Raw genomic sequence first — 26,460 nt, forward strand, 5'->3', positions numbered from 1 at the left:
CTTTTCTGTCTAAGTCCTCTCTGATGACACCTGTCTCGGGAAACGCCCAGTTTAGAACCAAATCCCCATAGCAAACCTCTTCTAAACTGGGCGTTTCCCGAGACAGGTGTCATCAGAGAGGATTTAGACAGAAAAGAACAACCTTAACCTCAGAAGCTCATAAGTACTGAAAAGGATTAAGATTTTTTAATAGAAGTCATTTACAAATCTGTTTAACTTTCTGGAGCCAGTTGATATATATATAAAAAAAGTTTTTTCCTGGAATACCCCTTTAAAAAAGACCGCACAGATCTGATTTAATTATCATTTTTGTAACCCAATACAGTCAGGATTTTAAAACCTTTGTAACCTGATCCATAAGTACATGCCTATCATTACAGGTGATCCTTTATTTGTTTCCGTATTGGATGCCGGTTATAAATGTGTATCTAAAAAGGCCCCTACCATTGGACAAAAATTGTCACCCACTTTGTTTTGTAGTACAACATCTGCAACAAAAACATGGCTTGCAACTAAGTGCTGATTTTACTTCATACAGTAGTCCCTCAACATACAATGGTTATCTGTTCCAAATGGACCATCGTTTGTTGAAACCATCGTATGTTGAGGGATCCGTGCAATGTAAAGTATAGGACAGTGGTCTACAACCTGCGGACCTCCAGATGTTGCAAAACTACAACACCCAGCATGCCCGGACAGCCAACGGCTGTCCGGGCATGCTGGGAGTTGTAGTTTTGCAACATCTGCAGGTCCGCAGGTTGAAGACCACTGGTATAGGAAGTTGTACTCACTTGTCCCCGCCTCTCCGGACCCTCACCGCTCGTCACCGCTGCCCTGGATGTCGCCCTCCATCGCTGTTGCCGCGTCCCCGGGGTGTCCCCGACGCTCCGGTAAGGCCTCTGCTGCTTCCCCGGCATCCTCGCTCTCCGTCGCCGCCATCACGTCGTTAAGCACGCGGCTCCTATTGGATGACGGGACGGCGTGCGCGCGACGTGATGACGTCAATGGAGAGCGCCAGCGATGGAGGGGATCCCGAAGAGGACGCTCCGGAGCCCCAAGGACAGGTAGGAGACCATCATTGGAGCACATGGGGCACCGTAAATGGCTATCCGGCAGCAGTTGGAGCAGTCTGCGCTGCCGGATAGCCGTTTATGCGATGGCCCCGACATACAAAAGCATCGTATGTTGATGCTGCCTTTAACATGCGATGGCCTCTGAGAGGCCATCGTATGTTGAAATGATCGTATGTCGGGGCCATCGTAGGTCGGGGGGATCACTGTATTGTACAGGAAAAAGTTATAAAGTGCAGCAATACATAAACTGTAACACATCACATGTTATTTACCTGTTTTCCTGCACATTATGTAAAGTGCACTATGTAGGTTGCACCATCAATTCATTAAAAACTAGAATTAGAAAACATATTTCCGATGTTGCCCATAACGTACCCTAATACAAAGATTGTAGAATCTTCTCTATCTTTTATGAAATTCGGCATAAGTCATTGCAGCGTTCTGCTGCAGTCAGGTGTCAGATTTCCCATTTTTAATAAATATGGGGCATAAGTTTTTGCTGCTCCCCCTCTAATACACATCTACAGCTGTCTGCAGAGAAATTGTGTTCTCAGCGCTTCCTATCATTATGAACAAACATACAGGGCGAGATCGATATGAAACCAATTGCCATGTATGTACAGAATGTGACAATGCTTTGACAGACCCCAATACAGGCTGTAAGTTGACTTTCATTACAGTGACTTGCTACATACTGGATACAGATAGCAAATCTGAAACATAACACATTATGACCTAGTTTGTTAATGTTTCCTGGGGTTAGATTTGACATCATCTGAAAAGTCTCTGATTTTCTTTATTTTTTTTCCAGGAGTAAATGTGTTCAAAGTGACTTTTAAATGCACATTGCTATTAAAATAATTATGCAAGAGATTTTATTTCAGCAGAAACTCAATTATGTTTTTTCGCTATGATCATTACGGCTCGGTCTTTGTTCACACACATTTTCCGGTGTATTGTGAATGGTATGGTACAACACAATTATAAAACTGCATCACTATATACAGGCTTTCTAATGTACAGGTGGAACAGAGCAGTAACTGTTCTTTTTGCGTAGAGACATCCATGGGAGAAATTTACAAATTCAGTTGAACTTTCCGACCTGTTTTGGAGTTTGCACCGTATATACTCGAGTATAAGCCGACCCGAATATAAGCTGAGGCCTCTAATTTCACCCCAAAAACCCAGGAAAAGTTATTGACTCGACTATAAGCCTCGGGTGGGAAATACTGTCATCATCCAGACCCCCGTCATTAACACCCTCATCATCATCACCCTGTCATCATCCCCCCCTTCATCATCCCCCCTTCTTCATCACCGCCTGGTAGTTGTAGTTTTGAAACATCTGGAGGTCCGCAGGTTGAAGACCACTGCGGCCTTCGTCATCACCAAGACCACCCCCCCCCCCACCCCCTTTAGTTTTGTACTCACCTCCGCTCGGCGGGACGTTAGGGTGAGCTGGTCCAGGCCATATGTGCTGCAGGGACCGTCTGGTGGGGAGGGATAGTCATTCCGGGCTGTCCATCTTCACCGGGGGGGGGGGGCTCTTCTCCACGCTTCAGGCACGGAATAGTGACGTTGCCTTGACGACGACGGACAGGGACGTTCATGCGCAACGTCCCTGTGCGTCGTCGTAAAGGCAACGTCACTATTCCGGGCCCAAAGCGCGGAGACGAGGCCCCCCCGGTGAAGATGGACAGCCCGGAATGACTATCCCACCCAACCAGACGGTCCCTGCAGCACATATGGCCCAGACCAGCTCCACCTAACGTCCCGCCGAGCGGAGGTGAGTACAAAACTAAAGGGGGTGGGGAGGGTCTGGATGATGACGAAGGCCGCAGTGGTCTTCAACCTGCGGACCTCCAGATGTTTCAAAACTACAACTCCCGGCATGCCGGGAGTTGTAGTTTTGAAACATCTGGAGTTCCGCAGGTTGAAGACCACTGAGGGTGGAGAGTTCACTCGAGAATAAGCCGAGGGGGGTGTTTTCAGCATGAAAAATCGGCTTATACTTGAATATATACGGTAATCGGCTTATACTCGAGTATATACGGTAATCGGCTTATACTCGAGTATATACGGTAATAGGTAAATGAATCTTAAACATTTATAATATTTGTGTACAGATTTTTTTCATGTATAATAATGTGAACAAAGACAGGAACAGGGAACATAAACAGAAAATAGCCAGTTTACCCAAACAAGCCAGCAGCATGATGGGGGACACAGGGCATGGACATTTACCACCAACATTATCATAGATCCTTGGTAAACATTTCAATTACTTGCCGACAAGTTATTAGTAAAGTCATCTTATGTTGGATAATCCCTTTTTATATATGTTGTCTGATTTTTAAAGAGGAGAATTGCAGCCCTGAGCTCACCCACAGCCCCTTTCCCTGCCTATTTGACGATTCGACCTATGTGGCAAACACCAAACTGAGTGATGGTCCCTATTCTGATACACTGTACAAGTGCAGGGCGTAGTAAGCACAAACATTTTTTTCAGTATGTAGGACAAGGAGAAAGTCAGGACACAAAAGGTTAACCAAGAAACAGACCAGGGAGCAAAGACAGGTGAACAACAACCAGAGAAACAAACAGAAAGAGGAAGTCCAGGCAGATCAAGTCACAACCAAGAGGTAACACAGTACTAAACCACTAAGCAAAGAAGTCATCAGGGAACAAGCCAAAAGGTCAGGCGTACAATAAGACAGTATAACAAATGCAGCTATAAGGAGCTTGTGCCAGAACAAAATGTCTATCACAGGCAATGCAATAAAGCAAGCATTCCAAGGATACCATTGGCTCCTTGACCACACCTCCTGATTGGCCCAGGTATCTTCACAGCAACAAGCAATGCCCCAGCTGAACATAGTAGGGGTTGGAGCTGCTGCCAGATGCAGAGGTAGACACATTTGTTACAAAAACAGAGCTTTCCAGCAACAGCAGATGCTTGGGTTTCTATCCATGGTCTATTACCTTAATTTTAGTAGAAAACCTTCCTCCCCACCTAATTTTTCTTCAGATCCTTGACAACTACCACCGGAATTGGCCATGAGCAGCACTGTGTCAATCTTTAGCTGATCATTGTCAGGATTCGGCAGGTTGGAGGTGGATACTCTGTGTCAGAGAGGGATTGGCGTGGACCGTACCGGTGGACCGGTTCTAAGTTGCTACTGGTATTCACCAGAGCCGGCCGCAAAGCGGGATGGTCTTGCTGCGGCGGTAACAACCAGGTCGTATCCACCGGTAACGGCTCAACCTCTCTGACTGCTGAGACAGGCGCGGTACAGAAGGACAAGGCAAGAGCAAGGTCGGACGTAGCAGAAGGTCAGGGCAGGCAGCAAGGGTCGTAGTTAGGGGCAACAGCAGAAGGTCTGGAACACAGGCTTGGGACATACACAAGGCAACAAGATCCGGCAATGCAGGGAAGGGGAAGTGAGGTAATAAAGGCGTGGAGCAGGTGGGAGTTAATTACAGTGATTGGGCCAGGCACCAATCAGTGGTGCACTTGCCATTTAAATTTTAGAGAGCTTGCGCGCGCGCGCCCTAGAGAGCGGAGCCGCGCGCCAGAACGTGACAGCCGGGGACCGGGACAGGTAAGTAGCTTGGGATGCGATTCGCGAGCGGGCGCGTCCCGCTATGCCAATCGCATCCCCGCCGGCAGTGTCAGTGCAACGCTCCCGGTCAGCGGGTCTGACAGGGGCGCTGCAGAGAGGAGAACGCCGGCGTAACAATCATGGCTGATCAGGTGGCTGGGGCAGCTGTTTCTACTGGAATACAACATCTACTGACACATATTGTGTACAGAATATCATAAGATATAAGTCAACAATTGTTTGAAATCCACTTAAGGAATCACACATTGTATCATCCCCTAATTAGTCCTCATTTTAGAATAAAAGATTTTAATGATTTCTTTATTGCGTTATTTACGCATTCACACCTTATCACAACAGCCGATCGTCCCGCTGTCAGATTATTTAAAATGCTTCCCTCAGAACCAAGTTAAGCAGAAAACATTTGCAGAAAACTGTATTGTTTGTCGTCCTTTGTTGTTGCTGAGCGCATCAATTATCTTTACTCCTAATTAAACCAATGTTATTGTCACATGGATGAGATTTCAGAATGATCCTGACTTTGACACATGCTACAATTCACATCAGAAGTGGGAGCTCATGGTAGGAGGACATTGATTACGTTTTATTAAATATTGGAATGCAAATATTGGACAGATCAGACTTGATTAAGAACCACACCAAACTTTGTAGTGTATCTTATCAGAGAAAATGCAACTTCCTTTCTATATCAGGCTTTTTCTCCTGCCCCATCCCCCCACTATTCCCTGTGGAAAAACATCTCAAGTCCATACAAATCTATGGAGAGGGGAGGGATAAAAGGAGGGGGAAGAGTGGGGAGTTGCTGTAGATGGACAGTACTGAGCAGTCTAAGGGCTGGTTCACATCACGTTTTCTCCCATACAGGAGCGCACACGGAAGGGGGAGCTAAAACCTCGCGCTCCCGTATGCCTTCGTATGCGCTCCCGTATGTAATTAATTTCAATGAGCCGGCTGGAGTGAAACGTTCGGTCCGGTCGGCTCATTTTTGCGACGTATGCGCTTTTACAACCGGACCTAAAACCGTGGTTGACCACAGTTTTAGGTCCGGGGAAAAAGCGCATACAGCGCAAAAATTAGCCGACCGGACCGAACGTTTCACTCCAGCCGGCTCATTGAAATGAATTACATATGGGAGGGCATAGAAAAGCATACGGGAGCGCGAGCTTTTAGCTCCCTCCTGCCGTATGCGCTCCTGTATGGGAGAAAACGTGATGTGAACCAGCCCTAAAATCCAAATCAAGCTTTGATATGAGATCTAACATTCACTTTAGTCTTTGCAGTTTCTCCATTTGCAGCGCTGTTGTTGTGGATGCTAGCAAGCCACACGCCTGCACCAGGACTGGACACATGAAGCCCAGGGATAATGTAATATATGTACAGGACCCCACCAGCAGAATAGTGAGTACAGCTCTGGAGTATAATGCAGGATATAACCCAGGATCAGTACAGGATAAGTAATGTAATGTATGTACACAGTGGGGGAGATTTATCAAAACCTGTCCAGAGGAAAAGTTGCTGAGTTGCCCATAGTAACCAATCAGCTTGCTTCTTTCATTTTTAACAAGGCCTCTGCAAAATGAAAGAAGCAATCTGATTGGTTGCTATGGGCAACTGGGCCACTTTCCTTTTGCACTGGTTTTGATAAATCTCCCCCAGTGACCCCACCAGCAGAATAGTGAGTACAGCTCTGGAGTATAATGCAGGATATAACCCAGGATCAGTACAGGATAAGTAATGTAATGTATGTACACAGTGACCTCACCAGCAGAATAGTGAGTACAGCTCAGGAGTATAATACAGGATATAATCAGGATCAGTACAGGATAAGTAATGTAATGTATGTACACAGTGACCTCACCAGCAGAATAGTGAGTACAGCTCAGGAGTATAATACAGGATATAATCAGGATCAGTACAGGATAAGTAATGTAATGTACGTACACAGTGATCTCACCAGCAGAATAGTGAGTACAGCTCTGGAGTATAATACAGGATATAATCAGGATCAGTAAAGGATAAGTAATGTAATGTACGTACACAGTGATCTCACCAGCAGAATAGTGAGTACAGCTCTGGAGTATAATACAGGATATAATCAGGATCAGTAAAGGATAAGTAATGTAATGTACGTACACAGTGATCTCACCAGCAGAATAGTGAGTACAGCTCTGGAGTATAATACAGGATATAACTTAGGATCAGTACAGGATAAGTAATGTAATGTATGTACACAGTGACTTCCCCAGCAGAATAGTGAGTACAGCTCTGGAGTATAATGCAGGATATAACCCAGGATCAGTACAGGATAAGTAATGTAATGTATGTACACAGTGACCTCACCAGCAGAATAGTGAGTACAGCTCTGGAGTATAATACAAGATATAATCAGGATCAGTACAGGATAAGTAATGTAATGTACGTACACAGTGATCTCACCAGCAAAATAGTGAGTACAGCTCTGGAGTATAATACAGGATATAACTCAGGATCAGTACAGGATAAGTAATGTAATGTATGTACACAGTGACCTCACCAGCAGAATAGTGAGTACAGCACTGGAGTATAATACAGGATATAACTCAGGATCAGTACAGGATAAGTAATGTAATGTATGTACACAGTGACCTCACCAGCAGAATAGTGAGCACAGCTCTGGGGTATAATACAGGATATAACTTAGGATCAGTACAGGATAAGTAATGTTATGTATGTACACAGCGACTTCACCAGCAGAATAGTGAGTATAGCTCTGGAGTATAATACAGGATATAACTTAGGATCAGTACAGGATAAGTAATGTAATGTATGTACACAGTGACCTCACCAGCAGAATAGTGAGTACAGCTCTGGGGTATAATACAGGATATAACTTAGGATCAGTGCAGGATAAGTAATGTAATGTATGTACACAGTGACTTCACCAGCAGAATAGTGAGTATAGCTCTGGAGTATAATACAGGATATAACTTAGGATCAGTACAGGATAAGTAATGTAATGTATGTACACAGTGACTTCACCAGCAGAATAGTGAGTACAGCTCTGGAGTATAATGCAGGATATAACCCAGGATCAGTACAGGATAAGTAATGTAATGTATGTACACAGTGACCTCACCAGCAGAATAGTGAGTAGAGCTCTGGAGTATAATACAGGTTATAATCAGGATCAGTACAGGATAAGTAATGTAATGTGCGTACACAGTGATCTCACCAGCAGAATAGTGAGTACAGCTCTGGAGTATAATACAGGATATAATCAGGATCAGTACAAGATAAGTAATGTAATGTATGTACACAGTGACTTAACCAGCAGAATAGTGAGTATAGCTCTGGAGTATAATACAGGATATAACTCAGGATCAGTACAGGATAAGTAATGTAATGTATGTACACAGTGACTTCACCAGCAGAATAGTGAGTACAGCTCTGGAGTATACCAAATTACTCCTGATCTCGAATTACATCCTATAATTAATATAGTAACATCAGGTATACTCCAGATTACATTACTTATACTATACATGGGTTTCCATTATAGTGTATATACTGTGTATCAGAATTTCCCAACGAGGGTGCCCCCAGCTGTTGCAAAACTACAACTCCCAGCAAAAAGGCTATCCAGGCATGCTGGGAGTTGTAGTTTTGCAACAGCTGGAGGCAACCTGGTTAGGAAACACTGCTGTATGACTCAACCAGCAGAGCAGTGACCCCCCAAACTCCCTCTTTTTTCCCAGCTGCTCAACATGGCCTTTAGCTCCGCCCTCACAAGTTCTGGTCACGGCCCCGAATGTTTTAACCTAGTGACACCCCTGATATAAGCCATAGAGAGAAGAAAAAATAAATAAATAAGGGTTCTACATCAATATCCACTCTTAGATGATAGGTCATGCACCCATGTGACGTATTTTACAGTGGGGGGATGTGAAAACCATCAGCTTCCCCCCTCCTCAATCACATATCACAAATAGTGTTGAGCGGCATAGGCCATATTCGAATTTGCGATATTTCGCGAATATATGGACGAATACTCGTCATATATTCGCTAAATTCGCATATTTGTAATAATCGCGTTTTATTTTCGCATATGTGAAAATTTGTATATGTAAAAAGTAGCATATACAAAAATTAGCATAAGCGAAAATTCGCATACGCGAAAATTTGCATATGCAAATTTTTACATATACGAAAATTCGCCCGGCAGTCTCTCACAGTAGTATTAGAGCCTTCTTTATACCACACAAGCTGGAAGCAGAGAGGGGTGATCACTGTGATGAGTACTGTGGAAAAAATAAATAAAATAAATAAACAAATATTCGTAATTACGAATATATAGTGCTGTGTTCGCGAATATTCGCAAGCAACACTAATCACAATCCTCTCAACTGGTCAAACAGCTGTTTCACCGACTGCCATAGGTATAAAACCGGGACTTCCACAATAGAGAAAGACCCAATTAGCCTTTCCAGGGTGGGCCATTTATTTAGTGTATAATACAATAAAAACATAAGCAAATATGCTAGCGATGCATTTTGGGGGTGTAAAAGATCCATAAACCCCTTCCTCAGGCTATCTAGGCACACAGATGAAGCATATGGTGAGAAGATGTTAACAATTAGGATATTTTACTGTCTTCGCATGCTTCTGTTTGGCTTTACATGTTTTTCTGCTTCTTGTTTTGGTTATTTACTCTCTTTATTGTCATGTACTTTCAGGGACAAACAGAAGCTATATCCTTCATAGCAACGACAGACTAGATCAATTTCTCTCATACAAACAATGTAAAAGAGAACATTGCGCTACTGCACTCTTCAGCGTATTCTTAGACATAATGAATGACATAGACACATAATGACAAGACACTTACTGCCGAAGGTCTCTGTTCCGAATCTAGATTGAGTCCCTCATGGCATCTATTATATTTCCTTGGGATAAGCATAATAACATTGTTGAGAGTATCATTCAATAGCAAGCACCAATAACATGCAACACGATGTGGCAGCTTACTGAGGATTTAGAAAGATCTTCAGCTGGGGACAATATTTAACACTTCAGTTATCAAGAATGGAGGAGTTCACGAAGGCCCGACAGGCATCTAAAAGTACTGCAGAAATATAGCCAAAAATAACCTACAAAAGTAAAGTGCTACTCACAACTGCATCCTACTGATGTTACAGCACATCTCAAGTTCCAGACTTTGTCAACTTTCCTATGACCCTGATAACACAGAGAGGGGAGTTTTCTGATATTCACTGTTCCTTGTTCCAGCACCATGGCTCTGCCAGTGATTACGACCATCTACGCCATCGGGTTTCTGTGCCCCTGATTTTTCTTTTCCAGTAGCACTTAGCGGTGGCTCAGTGGTTCTCAGTTTGCCAAAGGGACATGTACATGCAAATAACATCAGGTCAGGCAGACTATTTCAAGCAAGATCCTCTGTTTGGACGATGCTAAGGACTGATATGCAAATGTAGTGCCTCCACCTTGATTGGTAGCATGCTTCTCTATTTGTAGGGCATGTGTGCAAAGTATGCACAGAAACAAGGACTCCTGTCAAAAGGTGGAATCCCTGTTCCTATATTGTGAGTGGGGAAGCATACAGTACTGTGTGTATGGCTACTCTACAAATATTCACTGGGTAGAGTGCAGAACACCCAGAGGAGTGAATGTACGGTAATATGTGGCAATTCAGGTATGCATTTCCACTCACCTATGAGTCACACATTTACTGGGCCGGGTGCGGAGTGCCTAAGCCCACGAATGTGGTGAGCGAGTGATGCATACAGCATACAGAGTACCCGCACAGTGAATGCAGCCAGTCCATGAATTCGCTCATGTACACTCTGTCTAGATCCAAACCTAGAGGCGCCAGGTGGGTTCAGGGGCCATGTTGTTGGTGGTGTCTTCAGTCACTGTTTGTATTTTAGTTTGATCATCACTTTGATATAGTTTTGTCCTTGCTACTTGTTTTGTCCCTTTACTCAATTATCCTGATTCTTCTAGTTCTACTCCTAGATTTTGACCTTGGCTTGCTTCACAGTATGGTGCATATGAGGAGGTACTCCTTCCTAGGCATAGTGCAGGAAGTTGCATGTGGTGGAAATAAAGAAGACAAATCTCTCCTCTAACCTTGGTTCAGAGGTAAATCCTCCACTAAGGGGATCCTCTCAAGGTCAACCCCTTAAAGGAGTAAGCCAGGAATAGAATAATAGAGCTAATTTATTCTAAAAACAGCACCACACCTGGATAACCCCTTAAAGGGGTACTCTGCCCCTAAGCATTTTATCCAGGAGGGGTCTGGCTGCTGGATCTGAACACGTAAGCTTGGAGCTTATGTGTTCGTGATGTCACGCCACGCTCCCTCCATTAATTTCTATGGGAGGGGGTGTGATGGCTAGTAAATAGCCGTCACACCTCTTCCCATAGACATGAACGGAGGGGACGTGACTGCTGTGGTCACCAATCATCTGGCACGGAGCAGATTTCTCTTCATGCACTGGGGTGCGGCGCCGGAGATCATGGGGGGTCCCTGCAGCCGGACCCCACGATCAGATATCTTATCCAAGATGTTTTGGCAGAGGAGTACCCCTTTAAGGACACAGGAGATTTTGTCTTTTTTTTTTTTTTTTTTTCATTCACAAAGCCATATGAGGGCTTTTTTCCGTTACCAATTGTACTTTTTAATGACATAATTTACCTTACCAAAAAAATATTATTTGAGGTGGGAAATTTAAAAGAGCCTCCCAATTTTGTAACTGATGTGAGTGTTTTGTTTTACTCGGTGCACTTTACGGTGAAACTGACATATCTTTATTCTGTGGGTCAATATGAATAAATCCCATAGTAACATGCTTACCTGTTATCTTGACTCATCGGACCCCCCCCCGATGCGCTACGGGTGGTCCAATGAGTCTCACAATTCTGCCTAATGCTTTAGATGCAGCGATCAGTATTGATCATGGCATTTGAAGGGTTAATGACAGGCATCAGCATGATTCCTAAACTCAGCCATTATCGGCTCCTGCGCTCACTTCATAGCCCGGATGCCTCTCAGAGCATTCATGTACAACCTGTGTCCCCTAGGGATTAAGCTGCAGTTTCCTATGACAGGATGCAGTTCTGTACCGAAACATAACATGACAGCCACAAGACTGGTCTGAGCTAGAGATCCATGCAGGTACCAGGGGGGAAAAGAAGCAAAGAAGCTCTTGTGATGCTGATCACATCTGAATAGACACATATGTAAGGAAAAAGATTGCTGCCAGGCACCGCTGAGCATATGAAATGGCAAAAGGAAATCTGTCAGTGGAACACCTGCTGCTAAAGGTGGGGTGATAGGTGGTGCGGCTTCAGCACGGCATGTGCTAGTGAACACACAGTGGAAAACTTCAATGGCAGTAGAAGTAAGAAAGAATCGCACTCACCACAACAGCAACCCCGAGGCAAACAGATCCCTGCTCCTAGGACCTGTCTTTTTCCTATATTTTGCTGTTTCATCTACTTCTTGGAATAAAGAACGTTTGCCTCGGGGTTGCTGTTGTGGTGAGTGCGATTCTTTCTTACTTCTACTGCCATTGAAGTTTTCCATCTGAATAGACAATCACTACATTCGGTGGCTGAAGGATATATCACTACTTCTTAGAGGTAGAGAATAGCATGTAAGTCCATAAGATGGGTCTTAGAAGTTCACTATGAAAATACTACGTGGGAGTCCTCAGCTAAACTGCTTCTGCACTATTTGAGGTGTTGGAAGAGACTCATTAATTTGAATCTGCTCTAGACTAGTACATGCTCTTCTGAGTGTTGCTGTGTAAGAGGGGGCGAGAAAGAGGAGTTACAAAAACTGTGATTATCTGTTGTGCGGAGTGAATCTGTGGAGTGGGTGCGACTGCCTATAGTCCACATTCATATTTTTTTCTCTCTTGCACATAGTGGGATAACTGTTAGAGTTTAAACACCCTTTTTTCATTTTTTTTTCTCTGTTCCACCTCTAGGGGGAGGAGGAGTAGATTGGGCACAGGTGTATAAATCTTAGCTTGGGACTCTTATTGAGAGCTTGCTCTTCTGAGTGTTGTTGTGTAAGAGGGGGCGTGAAAGAGGAGTTACAAAAACAGGAGTTTGAAAGCAGGAGGTTGAGATCGCTGTGAGTGTTAATTTCTGAACCCACAAGGTCTACAAAAAATTTTAAGTGTAATTTTGACTGTCTGTTTCTTCCTATACATTTGTGAAATCCCCATAACTAGATGGCCTCCATGTTGGAAAATGCAGTCCAATGTACATCCTGTTCAATGTATGCAATCCTTGAACAACAGTTTGAGGGTGCATATTGTTGTGCGAGATGTATGCTAGTTGTCCGTTTGGAAGCCCAGATCCTGCATCTAGAGGGGCGACTGGCAACAATGAGAAGCATTAACAACATGGAGAGGAGTCTCGTGCTCACTGAGTAGGCACTCTCGGGAATAGAGGTGGGGGAGGACAGTGGGACGGAGTTGCAGGACAGTCAGGCAGTTAGCTGGGTTACAGTTAGAAAGAGGGGTAGGGGAAAAAGTGTCAGGGAGGCTAGTCCTGAACTGGCACACCCCAACAAGTTTGCCCGCTTGGCAGATGAGGGGGATGCCATTACAGAGCTAGCAGAACTGCAGCAGGATACCGCCTCTGACCGCCAGGGGGGGTGTCTTCTCCAGTAAGGAGGGAGGGAGGAGTACAGGCCAGGCCAGACAGGTACTAGTGGTGGGGGACTCAATTATTAGGGGGACAGACAGGGCAATCTGTCACAAAAACCGGGATCGCCGAACAGTGTGTTGTCTGCCTGGCGCACGAGTTCGGCACATCGCGGATCGGGTTGACAGGTTGCTGGGCGGGGCTGGAGAGGATCCAGCAATCATGGTACATATTGGCACCAATGACAAAGTAAGAGGTAGGTGGAGTGTCCTTAAAAATGATTTCAGGGACTTAGGCCGCAAGCTTAAGGCAAGGACCTCCAAGGTAGTATTTTCTGAAATACTACCAGTACCACGAGCCACACCAGAGAGGCAGCGGGAGATCAGGGAGGTAAACAAGTGGCTCAGAAGCTGGTGTAGGAAGGAAGGGTTTGGGTTCATGGAGAACTGGGCTGACTTCGCTGTCGGTTACCGGCTCTACCGTAGGGACGGGCTGCACCTCAATGGGGAGGGTGCAGCTTTGCTTGGGGAGAAGATGGCTAGAAGGGTGGAGGAGTGTTTAAACTAGGGACTTGGGGGGAGGGAACCTACAGCAAAGAGGGGGAAGATAGTGTAGATAGAGAGGTGGGAATTATAAATGTACCTGGGGGTGGAGCAGAGGGAGGGGTTAGAATAGTTAATAGGAATAGGCTTCATAGGAAAATAAAACTTACACCCTTGAATCCCATTAACCCCAATAACATAAAGGATGGAAATGTAAAGTGTATGTTCACAAATGCCATATCCCCTGTCCCGCAGCTGTGGACGCCCGTGATCATGCACGCGGTACCCCGTTTGTAATCAGCCCCCGGAGCTATCACGCCCCCTCCCGTAGGCTTGCATTGAGGGGCAGAGCATGACGTCACACGGGGGCGGAGGCGTGACGTCACACGCCGCCGGCCCTGCGGTCGATCGTAATCAGACCCGGAGCGAACACGCTCCGGTTGCTGATTACAAACAGGGTGCCGCGTGCCTGATCACGGGTGTCCACAGCTGCGGGACTCCCGCGATCAGGCATCTTATCCCCTATCCTTTGGATAGGGGATAAGATGTGTAAGCACTGGAGTACCCCTTTAATAAAAGCTGGAGATAAACGGGCAGAAGATCGCAGGGGGTCCCAGTGGTTGGACCTCCCACGATCATACACTTATCCACTATCCGGTGGATAGGGGATACATTTTCCTAAACTGGACAACTCCTTTAATGTTAGAAACGTTGCTATGGAGGGTGCAGAGGCAATCTCACCCAGGTCCTAGTGTCTAGTGTCTCAATAGATGATTCCATTATTACAGGGAGAGAGGACCTGGAAGCTATAGGTTTCGCCATCAGATTTATCTTGAGCATTTAGAAGTTGCACATAGCTTTAATAAAAGCAAGCAAAAAGTTATCAATTCCATTTATAGAATAAGACTCTGCGGGAAGCCAAGTTATTACCCCAGAAGTTTCACTCAACTGCAAATAAATGAGCTTTTCCGCAGGTTTTGTCTCTCTGTTGTTTGGCATCTTATTCCAGGCAATTATTCTTATCCAGATTACAAACTCTTTTTCTAATTGACTCTTAGCTTAGGAGTTAGTTTTATTATTTTAATCTATAACGTTATTAGAACAGTAATTAATTCCACTAATTCATGAAATACGGTCTGAAAGGTGACAAAAACAATTCACAATTCCTGTGGTATAAAGTCAATGTAATACATTTACACAGCGGGGAATATAAAGTGATTGCTGCCAAATATAAAGTATGTGTCTCCAGAAAGAGAATCGAAAAAGGATGAGATGTTTTACAGGTTATTATTCCCTCTGTTTAGAATTATTTTTTATTTACAGTTTTAGATTTTATTTACAAGTTTTGGCTCAACTTAGTAGATCCTGACATTTTTCATTTTTTTCCAGTGTAAAATAATTTTCATAAGACAGTATGTAATAACTCAATGAAAGTAGGATAGCAAAGAGCACTATGCGAATCCAACAGTCCGTGTGTGCAATCCTAATAGGCTCTAGTAAGCATCAATGGCCGGTGCTATGTTCAGACACTGCTGGATGTGCGAAGCTGCATAGAGACGACATATATGAACATCATAATGTAAAGAGTATAGCAGAAGCTTGCACTCACCGTCACTCGTGTTCTGTTCTTCAGACAACAGGGGGCATTTCAGGATATTGCAGGGGCACTCAGAGGTGTGCAAGCTTCTGCTATATTCTTTACATTATGATAAGACAATATGTAGCTGGCATGGCTATTATTTCCACCGAAAACTGTTACATTGGTGTTGATAGGGGGTGCAGACCGCACCAGGTGACATCACAAGGCAGAAAGTCATCCCCAATGATGTCACACCATCCACTAATGTAGCTGTAAAGGAACTGTTACCTAGCCCCTACCTCTATCTACAGTATATTCTCCACAACCACTTAAACACAGTAACATAGTTCATAAGGTTGAAAAAGATCAGAGTCCATCAAGTTCAACCTATATCCCTAATGAGTCCCTACTGAATTGATCCAGAGGAAGGCAAAAAATCCTTAAACTAGGGGTAAAAATTCCTTCCCGACTCCAAATATGATAATCAGAATAAATCCCTGGATCAACGTTCTGTCCCTATAAATCTAGTATACATAACCTGTAATGTTATTATTCTCCAAAAATGCATCCAGACCCCTTTTGAACTCTCTTACTGTGTTCACCATGACCACCTCCTCCAGGAGAAAATTCCACAGTCTCACTGCTCTTACAGTAAAGAACCCCCATCTGTGCTGGTGTAAAAACCTTCTTTCCTCAAGAGTAGAGGATGCCCCCTTGTTATAGATACCGTCCTGGGTATGAATAGATCATATGAAAGATCTCTGTACGGTCCCCTGATATATTTATACATAGTTATTAGGTCGCCCCCTAAGCCTTCTTTTTTCTAAACTAAATAACACTAATTCTGATAATCTTTCTGGGTACTGTAGTCCTCCCATTCCCTGTATTACTCTGGTTGCCCGTCTTTGAACCCTCTCCAGCTCCACTACATCTTTCTTGTACACTGGTGCCCAGTACTGTACACAGTATTCTATGTGTGGACTGACTGGTGATTTGTACAGTGGTAGAATTATTTCCTTGTCCTGGGCATCTATGCCTCTATTGATGCCCCTATGATTTTATGTGCCTTGTGCCTGACACTGGTCACTACTGCTAAATCACTGGTCACTACTGCTAGCCCAGTGTTCTCCCTTTTGATACATAATCCCAGCCCAGATTTTTCCTCCCCATGTGCATTACCTTACATTTATCAGTGTTGAACCTCATCTGCCACTTCCCAGCTCAAGCCTCCAACCTATCCAGATCCATTTGTAACAGTGCACTGTCCTCTATTGTGTTAACCACTTTACAGAGTTTAGTATAATCTGCAAATATTGCTACTTTACTATTCAACCCCTCTACAAGGTAATTAAGAAATATATTAAATAGAACAGGACTCAATACTGACCCCTGTGGTACCCCACTAGTAACAGTCACCCAGTTAGAATAAGTACCATTAATAACCACCCTCTGTTTCCTATCGCTGAGCCCGTTACTTACCCACTTATACACATTCTCCCCCAGCCCCATCCTTCTCATTTTATGCACCAATCTTTTACATGGCACCGTATCAAATGCTTTGGAAAACCCTTAAACAGTTTACATACAACTGAGGTTAAACTAACAGACCTATAATTCCCGGGGTCACCTTTTGACCCCTTTTTAAAAATTGGCACCACATTTGCTATGTGCCAGTCCTGGGGAACAGTCCCTGTCACTACAGAGTCCCTGAATATTAAAAATAGGGGTCTGTCTATTACATTACTTAATTCCTTTAGAACACAGGGTGAATGCCATATGGACTTGGTGATTTGTCTATTTTGATTTTTTGTAGGCGGCACTGTACTTCTTCCTGGGTTAGACAGGTGACCTGTACTGGGGAGTTTATCTTATCTCGCTGTATTTCACCTGGCATTTCATTTTCCTCTGTGAATACAGTGGAGAAGAATTTGTTTAATATATTAGCTTTTATATTTAGCCCTTTTTTATTTAAAGGGCCTACACTTTCATTTTTTACCTTTCTGCTATTTATATAGTTAAAGTATATTTTGTTGTTAGTTTTACTCTCTTTGGAAATGAGTCTTTCTGTCTCTACTTTTGCAGCTTTTATCTGTAATTTACATATTTTACATTTTTCTCTATAGCTTTTTAATGCGTCTTCGCTTCTGTCCTGTTTTAGTAGTTTAAATGCTTTATTTTTGTCATTTATTGCCCTTTTAACATTTTTATTAATCCTCATTGGTTTTCTTCTATTCCTGACCCTTTTATTCACATAAGGTAGATACATCTTACAGTGAGAATTTAAGATATTTTTAAAAGTCTCCATTTAGTGTCAGTATTCTTGTTTTTGAGGACATTATTCCATTTTATGTTGTTAGGGGCTTCTCTGAGTTGATCAAACTTTGCCTTCCTAAAGTTCATAGTTTTTGTGGCCCCTCGAGAGATTCCCTTATTGAAGAACAAGTTATAATGTATTATATTATGATCACTATTTCCTAGGTGTCCTTCTACTTGCACATTAGTTACTCTGTCAGGTACGTTGGTTAATATTAAGTCTAGTAGGGCGCCCCCTCTGGTAGGGCCCTGCACCATTTGGGACAGATAATTGTCTTTAGCTATAGTCAGAATCCTGTTTCCTTTATGATATTCACAGGTCTCAGTCTCCCAGTTTATATCAGGATAGTTAAAGTCCCCCATTATTATCACCTCATTCTGATTTGCTGCCTTGTTTACTTGCCTCAGTAATTGATCTTCTGCCTCTTCCATTATGTTTGGTGGCTTATAGCAAACCCCTATTAGATTTTTTTTTATTATTTTTATCTCCATATATTTCTACCCATAATGACTCCACATTATCATTTCCTTCCTATATATCCTCCTGCAGTGCGGCCTTCAGACTGGACTTTACATAAAGACAAACTCCTCCCCCTTTCTATTTTCTCCGATCCTTCCTGAATAGACTATAACTCTGTATGTTCACCGCCCAGTCACATCTATCATCCAACCAAGTCTCTGTTATACCCACTATGTCATAATTCTTCTCAGACATCAACCACTCCAGTTTGTCAGTTTTATTGCTCAGACTTCTGGCATTAGTCAACATGCAATTCAATGGTGTATGTTTTTTTTTCCCCATGAAGCCTATCCCTATTAACTATTCTAACCCCTCCCTCCATTTCACCCCCAAGTATATTAATAAGTCCCCCCTCTCTATCGACATTATATTCCCCCTCTATGTTGTATGCCCCCCCAGTCCCTAGTTTAACCCCTTAAGGACCAAGGGCGTACAGGTACGCCCTTGGTCCTGCTCTCCTGATATAACACGGGGTTACACAGTAACCCCGCATCATATCACGACGGGCCCGGCGTCATAGTGAAGCCGGGACCCGCCTCTAATAGCGCGCAGCGCCGATCGCGGCACCGCGCGCTATTAACCCTTTAGCCGGGTGCTCAGAGCTGAGCCGCGCGGCTAAAAGCAAAACCGAAATTGGCCGGCTAGCTCAGTCGGGCTGTTCGGGATAGCCGCGGCTAATCGCGGCATGCCGAACAGCTGACAGGACAGCGGGAGGGCCCCTACCTGCTTCCTCGCTGTCCAATCGCCGAATGACTGCTCAGTGCCTGAGATCCAGGCATGAGCAGTCATGCGGCAGAATCGTTGATCTCTGGTTTCTTATGAGAAATGATGAAGATCAGTGTGTGCAGTGTTATAGGTCCCTATGGGATAACAATGATCAGTGTGTGCAGTGTTATAGGTCCCTATTGGACCTATAACACTGAAAAAAAAAAGTGAAAAAAAAGTGAATAAAGATCATTTAACTCCTCCCCTATTAAAAGTTTGAATCACCCCCCTTTTCCAATAAAAAAAAAAAAACACAGTGTAAATAAAAATAAAAATAAACATATATGGTATCAACGCGTGCAGAAATGTCCGAATTATAAAAATATATAATTAATTAAACCGCTCGCTCAATGGCGTGCGCGCAAAAAAATTCCAAAGTCCAAAATAGTGCATTTTTGGTCACTTTTTATATCATTTAAAAATGAATAAAAAGCGATCAATAAGTCCTATCAATGCAAAAATAGCACTGTTAAAAACTTCAGATCACGGCGCAAAAAATGAGCCCTCATATCGCCCCATACACGGAAAATAAAAAAGTTATAGGGGTCAGAAGATGACAATTTTAAACGTATTAATTTTCCTGCATGTAGTTATGATTTTTTCCAGAAGTCCGACAAAATCAAACCTATATAAGTAGGGTATTATTTTAATCGTATGGACCTACAGAATAAAGGTAAGGTGTCATTTTTACCGAAAAATGTGCTACGTAGAAACGAAAGCCCCCAAAAGTTACAAAACTGCGTTTTTTTTTCAATTTTGTCGCACAATGATTTTTTTTTCTGTTTCACCGTAGATTTTTGGGCAAAATGACTGACGTCATTACAAAGTAGAATTGGTGGCGCAAAAAATAAGCCATCATATGGATTTTTAGGTGCAAAATTGAAAGAGTTATGATTTTTTAAAGGCAAGGAGCAAAAAACAAAAATGCAAAAACGGAAAAAACCCCGGTCCTTAAGGGGTTAAACACTCCTCCACCCTTCTGGCATATTTTGCTGCATATTTTTCTACCCACTAAAGCCAGCAGCAAATATGCAGCAAATATGCAGCAAAATACAGCATGTGTGACCCTACCATAACAGTGTTCAGCATTGTTTACCTTACTCCTCTGTGGTTCTGGAGTGGAGTTGACAGACAGGTGGAGGAAGTATGATATAGGACACTATGGCTGGGTTCACACTACGGAAATTCCTCCTGCAATTCTGCTTTGAAATTGCAGGCAGAAATTCTGCTTACTAAAATGTACTGTATAGTGAATGGGTTTCCGTTCACAAATTCACACTTCGGAATTTGTGAAGCGGAATTTGTGAACAGAAAATCTGCTTGATAATTTCTGCCTGAAGAATGGCGTTGATCATTCTTCAGGCATAAATACTCGTGGAACACATTGCAGTCTATTGAAGACTGCAATGTCCGCGCGGTCCTAGTGCCGACTGAACTCGGAATCTCCGGGCGGAAATTTTCTGCCTGGAGATTCCACAGTGTGAACCTAGCCTAAGGGTCTAGTCACATGGCAGAATTTCTGGTTGCGGAATTCCACTAGCGGAATTCCACCTCATATTAAAGTCTATAGACTTTTATGGGATTCCACAAGCAGAAATTCAGAAGTGTGAATCGGAGTGCAGAATCCCATAGAAGTCTATGGGTTCATATTTGAGGCAGAATTCTGCAAGCCAAAATTCTCCCGTGTGAATAGACTCTAACGCCGCCATGTGGTATGTGCTGCCCGCACCTTCCCACTAAGCCGTCCCTTCTCTGCAGGGAACTTGAAGCTGGAAGGGGAAGCTGAGAAAGGTGAGGCACTGGACAGCACACTATGCTATGGGGTAAAGCAGTCATGTAGTCCGGGTCCAACAGATCCTCACTACTACACTCCATACCTTAAGGTGCAGGACCGCATGGCTGGGTTCACAGACGTCAGCAAATACACTGGGGGACATTTATCCAAACTTGTCTAGAGGAAAAGTTGCTGAGTTGCCCATAGCAACCAATCAGATCGCTTATAGAGCCCCCTCTTCCACAGAAACTTATAGAATCTCACCCCCTACAGTAGCCTATAATGCCCCTCTTCCTACAGCAGCCTATAGAGCCCTTCACAGCATAGAGCCCCCTCTCCACAGCAGCTTATAGAGCCCCTCTGTCCCCATAGCCTGAACACCCCCTCCCTCACAGCTTGTAGACCCCCCCCCCCCACCAGCAGTTTATATAGCATCCACACCCCCTCTAGGAGTTTACAGAGTCCTACCCCGCCAGCTTACAGGGCCCTCCTTCCTATAGCAGTATACATAGGAAAGAGTATGAATCCATTGACGGTATATTCACAATGACTTTTCATACATAACATGTTTGGCAATATTAAGGAGAGATAGGTTGCAGTGTTGCGAATTTTAACAGTCTCTAATCATTAGGTTTATTTTACCTTCATATACATTACAAATGTAGTTTTAGGGGAGTTAAACTTATATATAAGACTTTTGTGCTCCGGGCTAAACTGCCTTGGGGAAATTGTGAATATATTGTTATTGTGGTCCCAGGTTTAGTTGTAATTCACTAGATTTAAATGTTTATTTTGCTTCTGACCGCATCTGCTCAGTATTGGATTCAATCAGATCTGAAGCAATATGATGGGTGGTACCATTTATATTTTTGAAACATTAACTCACATGATACAAGCTATGAGTTCCACACAGCAGAGGTTACATAATACATCTTTCTACGGAATTAAATTCAATTACCTGATTTATAAAAGAATACCTGTCATGTCTCACAATATATAGGTGTTGTTTTATTTTACAACACCTTTTTTCACTCACATACGATTGTTCTATTGGGGGGGGGGGGGGGGGGGATGATGAAAGCCCCAAATCCATCAGCAACTGTCACTTTACAAACTTGAACAATCTCATATACAGTGATCCCTCAACTTACAATGGCCTCAACATACAATAAGTTTCAACATACCATGGTATTTTCTGGACCATCGTAACTTGAAACCAGACTCAACATACAATGTATATACAGTCCAGATATGCGAAACATGTCACAACTGGAGGAACTGACCAATCAGAATTGGCATTTTACTGGTAAATCACCTCTATTACTGAAGTGCATGCACTGACTGGTGTCTGGTAGCGCCCCCTTGGTACAGGGAGGAACTACAATTTCTGTACTACTCCTTACATGTGCCAGGGTTAGCTGCTCCTTTGGACACCAAGTAAGGGCGGCTCCATTTGGGACACTGGGTGTACTGTATAGGACCCTGAAGAAGCTCCTGTCCTCTACATAAACCATTGTTTCTCAACCAGGGTGCCTCCAGCTGTTGCAAAACTACAACTCCCAGCATGCCCGGACAGCCAACGGCTGTCCGGGCATGCTGGGAGTTGTAGTTTTGCAATAGCTGGAGGCACCCTGGTTGGGAAACAATGACATAGACAGTGATTTACAGCTCCCAGCAGATCTTTCTTACTTTTATATGTAAGGACTTACTTTATCTGTATTAGTTTTCTACTTATTGTTCTTTAATCATCACTTTTTCCTATTTTTGGATGACATTTTGGTGGCTTCAGAACCAATTACCAGATTTCCATAGAGTAATGGTCTCAACATACAATGGTTTCAACATACAATGGCTGTCCTGGAACCAATTAATATTGTAACTTGAGGGACTACTGCACTTCCTTTAATTGTGCTAATCGTGAGCTCTGTACCAAGTTAGTTTTGTAAGTACTGTAAGATTTTAATTTAAAGAAATCCCATGCCTTGAAGTACAGAAACATTATCCACTACCCACAGGATAGGGGATATGTTTTAGATCACAGGGGGGTCCGACCAGTGTAGGCCCCCAGCAATATCCGGTACCGAGCCCCGGCGATCTCCCCCAGAGCCCCCTCCATATATCTCTATGGGAGTGCTGAAGATAGCCAAACGACTCTCCTATAGAGATATATGGAGGGAGCGTGGCGCCCCCAGCTTCTGGCGGGTTGTGTCGCGAAGCTCTGGGGAGAGCCGGGGCTCCATGCAGGAGATCGTGTGGGGCCACAGAGGTCGGAGCCCTGCAGATAGGCGATATGTTTTTCTGTACTTCTAGGCATGGGACATTTTTAAAGAGGTGTGACTATGACAGGAGAATACCTTTACCCCAGCTACGAAGAATCACACAATGAGAACGTCTTTCTGAACCCTGTATACACCCCTGAATGTTACACATGTCTACACGTACACACACATTAAACAAGTAGTCATGGATATACAGTAGAACACATCTATGTTTGGAATACAAAACAGCTTCAATCATTATTTACTTTTATATACCTGGTACGTCATGGCATGGAAGAACATCTGTCTGCATAGCGCACATTCCTGCACGTTTTGCACATACTAGTTCAGCACGAAATCAATTCTAGGTAATTCATAGCATGTGGTTTGGTATGGAATGAACGGGGTTGTTTAATATTAATATTACAGCTCTGCCCACTCCCTTGAATGGGAACAAACTGTGATACCAGGCACAGCCATAGACACAATTTATTTAAGATTGAATAGGAAAAACTTTTATCAAATGGGGCTGTGTTGAAATGGTTAAAAGGTGGAGAATAAGAAAATATAAATGTTCCTTTAATATGTCATAGTCTACACACCCTTTCAAATTTCAGGTTCTTTTAGAATGAGACAAATGAGACAAATGAGACAAGTTTTAGAATGAGACAAATATAAATCACCTCAGAGCTTTTTCCACCTGTAATGAGACCTAAAACAGAACACTTCAGTTGCAAAACAAACTGAAATCCTTAAGGGGGAAAAGAAAATATACATATATATATATATATATATATATATATATATATATATAACCTGGTTGCATAAGTGTGCACACCCTTATACTAATACTTTGTTGAAGCACCGTATAATGTTATTACAGAAATCAGTCTTTTGTCTTTATGGGTAGGTAGGTGTCTATTATCATGGTACATCCTGACATTGCAATATTTGCCCACTCTTCCTTGCAAATCAGTACTTTCCAGAAATGTCTGCAGTTCCTTTAATGTTGCAGTATACCTCTTGGAAGCCTCCCTGACAAGTTTTCTTCTCAACTTTTTTGGAATTTTAGAAGGATGTCCAGTTATTGGTAATGTCCCTGTTATGGCATATTTTCTCTACTTCACTATGTTTCATGGTACATCTGAGGCTTTCCAAATCATTTTGTACCCTTCTCCTGACTGATATCTTTCAACAATGAGATTCCTCTGATGCTTTGGAAGTTGTCTGTGAACCATGGTTTTACTATGAGATGCAACAAAGCGAATGTCTGTAAAATCCTACTAGAACAGCTGAACTTTATTGGTGATTATTCAGAGTCATTTTAACCCCTTAAAAACACAGGATTTTTTTCATTTTTGAACTTTACTTTTTTCCTCCTTGCCTTCAAATAGTGGTATCACTTTCCTTTTTCCACCTACAGACCCTTATGAGGGCTTGTACTTTGCACCACCAATTGTACTGTGTAACATCAATCATTTTACCACCATATCTATAGTGAAACAAAAAAAATATTTGTGGGGCAAAGTTGAATAAAACGCAATTTTGTAACTTTTGGGGGCTTCCTTCTCTACGCAATGCACTTTTCAGTAAAAATGACTAGTTGTCTCTATTCTGTAGGTCAATATGATTACAAAAATACAACATTTACATAGGTTGTGTTTTATTTTACTATTTTTTTTATTATAATCTTTTGTGCTTAAATAAAATTAAAATTGCCCTCTTCTGTCCCCTATAACTTTATTGTTGCACTTACAGGGCCATATGAGGGCTAATTTTTGCACTGTGATCTGTAGTTTTTATCTGTTTCATTTTTGTTTTGTTTAGACTTTTCAATCCCTTTTTAATAATTATTTATGGTATAAATATGCAATTTGTTAGTCCCCATATGGAACTATTACATGCAATCTTGCAATTGCAGTAGCACAGCACTGATTAGTGTGTTCGGCTCTCCGTTAGTGCAGGCTGTCATGGCTTCCTGCACTAATGGAAACTCCGATTGGATGGGATGGAGGAAGGAAAGGGCCCTCCACCCATCCTCTCAACTAATCAGGACCACACAATTTCGTCAGAACTAGCCAGCAACAGAATTTCCCACATTTAGATGCCACAATCAACTTTGATTGCAGCGTCTAAAGGGTTAGAGGGGTACTCTGGTGGAAAACAAAATGTTTTCAAATCAACTGGTACCAGAAAGTTAAACAGATTTGTAAATTACTTCTATTTAAAACTCTTAATCCTTCCAGTACTTTTCAGCTGCTGTATTGTCCAGAGGAAGTTATGTACTTCTATCCATTCTGACCACAATGCTCCCTGCTGACACCTCTGTCCATGTCAGGAACTGTCCAGAGTAGGAGCAAATCCCTATAGCAAACCTCTCCTGCTCCGGGCAGTTCCTGTCACGGACAGAGGTGGCAGCAGAGAGCACTGTGGTCAGACTGGAAAGAACTACACAATTGATAAGTATGGAGTATACAGCAATTGATAAGTATGGAAGGATTAAGATTTTTAAATAGAAGTAATTTAACAAATCTGTTTAGATTTAATGCAGGCAATCAACCTAATCGGCGACATCAGTTATTAGCTAAAAGTCGCGACTGCTGATTTGTGTTGCAAATCCTTGGAAGAAATTTGAGATATATTTTTAGATTTTTGCCAAAGATTTCCAGCTTGTATGTCGGGGAGTTGGTCACAGATACCCCCATTTTATTTCAAGAAGTAGATGTGTAACACTTGTGTTCCAGCCGGGCACGCTGGCCGTGAGCACTCTCTGCTTATGTCCCCGCTGCCGACGGGGCTGGGATTCGCATCGCGGGACATGCCCGCCGCTCACCTCCCCCATCTTCCGTCTCTCCGTGCCCTCGCAGACCCGGCGCGCATGCGCCCACCTCCTAGGGCGTGCACGCCGGACCTCTTTCACTTAAAGGGCCAGTGCTCAATTAATCAAGTGTCTACACCTGTCTCCTGTCCTTAAATATCAGCTCTTTCCTCATTTCCTTGCCGGATCTTTGGCTACCTTTTGCCATAGTGAAAGTCCAGTGTCCCTGTTACTGTGTACCTGTTCTTTGCTACCTTTCCTCCCCTGCACCTGTGTTACCTACCTTGACCTACTGCCATCTTGCCACATCCTGTCAGTCTCCTTCTGTGCCACGCCACTTCCCAGCTACCTGTGTGGATGAGTTGTGTTAGGGGTAGCGACCTGGGTGCCACTTGCCGCAGCAAGACCATCCTGCTTAGACTGCACCTTAGACTCCGGTCCCTGGCATGGCTCACGTCATCACCAACACAGGCCCAGGGGATCCATCACCTGCCGTGTCCCGTTCCAGTAAGATCCGGCCATGGATCCCGCTGGGGT

The sequence above is a fragment of the Hyla sarda genome, chromosome 5 (assembly GCF_029499605.1).
Source record: "Hyla sarda isolate aHylSar1 chromosome 5, aHylSar1.hap1, whole genome shotgun sequence".
NCBI classification, from domain to species: Eukaryota; Metazoa; Chordata; class Amphibia; order Anura; family Hylidae; genus Hyla; species Hyla sarda.